The sequence below is a fragment of the Phoxinus phoxinus genome (genome assembly GCF_949152265.1).
Source record: "Phoxinus phoxinus genome assembly, chromosome: 20".
In the NCBI taxonomy this organism is placed as follows: domain Eukaryota; kingdom Metazoa; phylum Chordata; class Actinopteri; order Cypriniformes; family Leuciscidae; genus Phoxinus; species Phoxinus phoxinus.
This window is the reverse complement of record NC_136895.1, coordinates 5,737,714-5,743,635: the sequence shown is the minus strand read 5'-3', so window position 1 is coordinate 5,743,635 and position 5,922 is coordinate 5,737,714.

Here is a 5,922-nt window from a genome sequence, read left to right as displayed (position 1 = left end):
TGATCACAGTTAACAGGCTGGGACCAACATTATCTAACACCTCTTTCAATAAACGTGAGGGAACTATGTCTGCAGGGGAAAACGTAGGCTTCATGTGAGACACTATACTTTTCAGTGTTGAGAGTGACACAGGCTCAAAACAAGTGAGAGAAGCAGGGCATGGGTCTAAATCAGAAGGGTCATGATCTGTTGGTGAAATACCAGATCTAATCATATCAACCTTGTTGATAAAGAAACTTAAAAAGCTTTCCACAACTTCGATAGTAACATCAGGTAGTACAGTAACATGGTTTAGTGCAGTGTTTATTGCACTAAACAAGGTTTTGGGACTATGGGCATTTTTAGCTATAATATCTGAAAAATGCTTTGCTTTAGATGCCTTGACGGAGTGTTGGTAGGATGTTAGACAATCTCTCAGTATCTCATAGGACACTTGCAGCTTAACTTTTTTTCCATTTCCTCTCTGCTTTCCTACACTCTAGTCTACGGGCACGAGTCTCACTGTTAAGCCAGGGTGGAGCTTTGACTTTGGGTCGCTTAAGTTTGAGTGGAGCAACATTATCAAGGATACCTGTAACTACTGTGTTAAACAGAGTAACTAGCTCTTCTGTACCCAGGGAGGAGGTTGACTCTATGGGGCTGGTAAGTGGAGAAGCTGTAAAAGCATTACAAAATTGCCCAGCAGTGGAATCATTCAGTGCCTGAATATAGCGAACAGGCATATGAGGTTTAGGTAGTAGACAAGACAGAGATACATTAAAAATCACAGGTGAATGGTCAGATAGACAGGTATCATCCAACTCAACATTTAAAACAGGAAAACCAGATGATAAAACAAGGTCAAGCGTATGTCCCAATTTATGTGTAGGGCCAGTTACTGACTGAGTCAGATTAAATGAGTCCACAAGTTGTAAAAACTGGCTAACCAGTGGCTTTGATGGACAACAAACATGAATATTAAAGTCCCCAATAATTAAAAGGTTATCAAAGTCAGGCACAATCAATGACAAAAAATCAGAAAATTAATGAATGAAGTCCTTATTGTATTTTGGAGGTCTATACACAAGTGCACAAAGCAGCGAGCAGGCCAGATCAACTTTGAACACTTGCACCTCAAAACTTGAGTACTTGCCAAACGGCAATAATCGGCATTTAAACCGATTTTTAAAAACAGCCGCTAAGCCCCCTCCCTTGCCCATAGCTCTGGGAGAACTAAAAAAGTCACAGTCACTCGGGGAAATTTCAGTTAAAGGGCTTAGATCGCCAACATTAAGCCAAGTTTCAGTGACAAATAGGAAGTCCAGATGACGTGATAAGAAGAAATCATTTAAAATTAATGTTTTGTTCGTAAGCGATTGTGCATTCACCAAGGCCATTTTGATTCTGTGACGTTTCTTCCGATAGGTTGTGCAGAAAGGCAGACGACAGCTGACCACACGTACAGGTAACCGTGGCCAAGGAAAGTCTGCATGCTCCCCAAAATTCATGCCGCATTGATTGACTACTTTAGCCCTTATGTCAAGGAGAAATTGGCGATCATAAATGAGTAGTGAAGAGAAGCTCTGGGCTGGATGGGACCAGCGGTGCAGGAAGCTCTGGGCTGGACGGGACCAGCGGTGCAGGGAGATCCAAGCCGGACGGGACCAGCGGTGGAGGGAGATCCAAGCCAGACGGGATTAATGGAAAAAGCTCAGCAGGCATGATACTCTCAGTCCCAGGCGCGGCAGGCATGACATATACTGCCTTGGGTTCGGCAGATCTAGCGTGAAGAGCAGGCTCGGCTGGACAGGCGCGAATCATCTCGGGCTTTGCAGGCTGGTCGTGAAGATCTGGCTCAGCAGGCGGGACTTGAAGCTCTGGCTCGGCATGCGTGAAGAGAAGTGCAAGATCGGCTGGACAGACGACAGGCACTTGCTCATCTGCTTCTGGATCGGCTGGTGTTACCATGAGGGAGGAACCACAAACCCAAAGAGCTCGGTCCATAAACTCAATAAAAGGTCGATCTAAATCTTTAAGCAGCAGTATCTGGGCTAGTGGATCCTCAAGTCCTCTCCAGAACCGTTGCTTCAAAAACTCCTCCTCCCAGTAAACATCCTGATGTAGATGCAGATAAACTTCCACAAACTCCTCCAATGAACTCCCATTCTGATCAAACAGAAATGCCTCCATAGCGTCCTCCTCCATTACTGTCGTGGTCGGTCCTTCTGTCACGGGTATGGTGCGGGTGAAGAATGACAGAGGCACAATACTCCAAATCAAACTTTTACTAGAATAAAACTTACAAAAAACTGGTACAGGCTGAAGGGTAACACTCAATACACAGTAACATATACAAGGACCGACAAGGACAGACTGAACAGTAGCAAACTAAATACAGATACAAACGAACACTAACAAGGTGAAGACAGGTGACACAGATGAACAGGTGGATGATTGAGGGAGTGAGTTCAGGTGTGGAGACACAAGGGATTCTGGGAAGTGTAGTGCAGACTAAGACAGACAGGTGCAGACGAAGACTGTGACAAGAAGGAGGCAAATCATAACTTTAATTTTGAAATATGCAAACAAAACTAAAGGAGTGGCAGCGTCCGACCACAGCTTAAGCATAATTAAAACAGCAACGTAAATGTCCCAGGCTCTCGGCCCGCCCTGCTTCTTACCACAGTAATGTTCAACACTCATTCACTGTGTCATCAAGCTACACCTCTGTTATTATTTTGAATGTGACCTCTAGCAGCGAACTTACATGCTGTGCCTTTAAGGCATTTAAGGAATTGTAAAGTAAAAACTGAGTTATTAAGGTAGCCTACAGATACACTTGCATAACAGAGTTAAAATTCAATTACTTATGCAAAGAGCAGTTTCCCAGAATCCCTGTGTTTAATTCACTCCCCATTCATTCATTTCAAATTTTAAAAGGAGAAGTCTATCATTTCTGTGGCATCAAGCAGAATTGCAAATATAATGACGGGTCTTCCTCTGCTCAGGCAAACAGATTGTGATTGGTTGAGCCAATGTTACTGTGTTAGGCAATGCTCAAACAAATGGAGCAAAGTCTAATATAACACAGGGTTGTTTGTCTCACTTATTTGTGACTTTTTATATCACTTTGAGAAAGAAAACTGTACCAGTAAATGTGCTAGCTAGTCCACGGAAAATTGAAGAGACAGAAAATATTTTACAAAATGTATTTCTTAGGTGTTGTGAATGTTATATTAATTTATTTTAATGCAACAATTTATCAAATTCATTATTGTTACTGTTTCATTTTCCATTCTAAAAACTGCTCCGATATCAGATTAACAGATTAATTTAGTCTCAGATTACAGATCACTGCTGTATATGTGACATTTGCACCATTGACCCTTTATTTATTGCAGTATTTAATGAAGAAGGCAACCAACGTCTTGCTACACCTGCTGTGTGAATGTGGTATAAATGCATCTCTGATATAAATATTATATGATAAAATAACGTTATACCTTAATTTGCTTAAAAATAATTTTTATTTGTTTCAATTTTGTTTCAATTTTGTTTCAATTTTGTTTCAATTTTGTTTCAATTACCCAAGATTTTTTGCAATCTTTATATTCCTTAACATTATTGTGGTTTGAACAATCACTCATGCAGTTTCTACCATGAAATTAAATTCTACTCTAAAATGTTTTTTTTTTTGCTTTATTATGTGCCAAAGTTAAATAGTATAGTGTGAAATATAGTATAATTTAATTTATACTAAATTTAGTAATTTAATAAACATAAAACATAAACATATATATTTTGTATTATATAATTCACTTATATGCAGTATGTTATAAACATATTTATAAATAAATGAGTAATGTATACACGTACATATTTAGTGCTTTTTAGCATCAACGTTTTAGTCATATACTCACATATTTAGATTCAAATACACCTCTGTTTATAGTATTGATCTACCAATCAGTGAAGCCAATCCAGCATATACAATAAATCGATACACCTTTCAAAAGTTTGCTAACGAACCTAAAGCAAGAAAAAATAACCTCCGAGAAAGAACCTATATGTGAATAATGCTTACTTAATGACTGATCATATTCTGATTGATTTATATGGAAACTGACAGATATGTTTTAACATCAGACTATAATGCTGTCCACCCATCCATCATTTAACGGGTTATCAAATCTACTGTTTAAAACAACAACAACAAAAAACTAGTTTAACTTGTATAATTGTAGTGATACAACTGATCACTTAAAATAACTGGCTGCATTGTTGTTGTGAATGCACTCTTCGCATTAATGAAACACTCCTTTACAGGAAGGAACAAAAAAGTGCCGCCGTAACTAGACATGATGCTACATGTTTGGAGATGCACAGCATAAAACATTATTCTTTTTTCTTTCTTTTTCTTTTTTTTGCTTGTCTTGTAAGATATCTGATAACGCTCATTTAAAAAAAAACTATTTATAAGTCAAGTCAAGTCATCTTTATTTATATAGCGCTTTTTACAATACAGATTGTATCAAAGCAGCTTCACAGTGATAAAGTCAAAAATAATACAAAAAAAAACAATTTCATCATCATCCACCTTTAAGGCAGATCTATAATATTGTTGAATATTAAATGTCCCCAACTAAGCAAGCCAGAAGGTAAGGCAACAGCGGCAAGGAACCAAAACTCCATCAGGGACAGAATGGAGAAAAAAACCTTGGGAGAACCCAGGCTCAGTCGGGGGCCAGTTCTCCTCTGGCCAATGAGTGAACAGTGTATGAAGTTCAGAATGAATCAGAGTATTTGTCCAGTTCCGGTTGGTTGAAGTCGGAGTGGAGAGGAGGAGAGACTGGTTGACACTTCAGGTCAGCGGCGTCGTCGTCGTGTCCTGGCGCTGGTCCTTCATCAGATCTTATAAGCATAACCAACATTCAAAAAATGTAACCCTGTTGTAAATGGTTAATAAACGGCTCATATTTCCATCTGGTTGTCTAGTTGGAGAGGAATGGAGAAACTATTTCTTCTGTTTATTTTCTGGCTTTGTGTGAATATGAATAGGTGTTGTTTCTATTAAATGATATGTTCTGGGTCACGGGTGTTTCCTTGCATTCCTTGTGTTAACCTGAACGCATAAAAAGTTACAATGACTCATACAATATAAATATGCCATGCTGTTCTACAGAGAGAGATCAGACTATGTTTTCTGCATGGATTTACAATTTCTCCCATATAATTAGCATTGTTCTCCGATGGAATTTGCGTAAATGAAGCCAATGCCAAAGCCTAAACACTCTGCCTTTTCGCCCCAAGAACAATAAAGATAACTACAATAACTATCATGTATATTATCAGAAAAAACAATGCATGATGTTTATTATAGCGCGTGCTGCATTTTTTTTTTTTTTTGCCATCTGCCGCTTTGAATGCTCGATCTCTTGCAGGATGGATTCTGATTGGCTGTCAATGTTTTTTATCTTTCATCAGCTGGAAAGAATCGTTCTTGAAAGTGATTCCCCTTATATTGTTTTCCTGTGTCGTTATTGTTGTAGTTGTGTTGAGGACTCTACACTCTTTTAAATTTAGAAAGAGTTTTAAAACGAAATATTTATCTTTAGTTATCATCCTTGTGTGAACGGGACATAGTAATTTCCACAACTCACAATTTATAAACTGTTTTATGTAGAATTTGTCTACTGAATTTTTTTTGGTAAGATGTTTTCGTAAGCCTCATTTCCATTTTTCTCAAAATGTATTTATTTATTTATTTATTTATATTCTACAGTAGTCTTTAGAATTCAGAGTATTAAATGTGATTGTAGTTTCTAGTTTGAATTAAAAAAAATGTTTTGTATTTTGTGTGTTAGTAGTGGAATGACTTTAATTTTGAAAAAGAAAAGCATTCCCATGTTACTTTTATTTTGAAAACCACGAAACCTGGTGCTT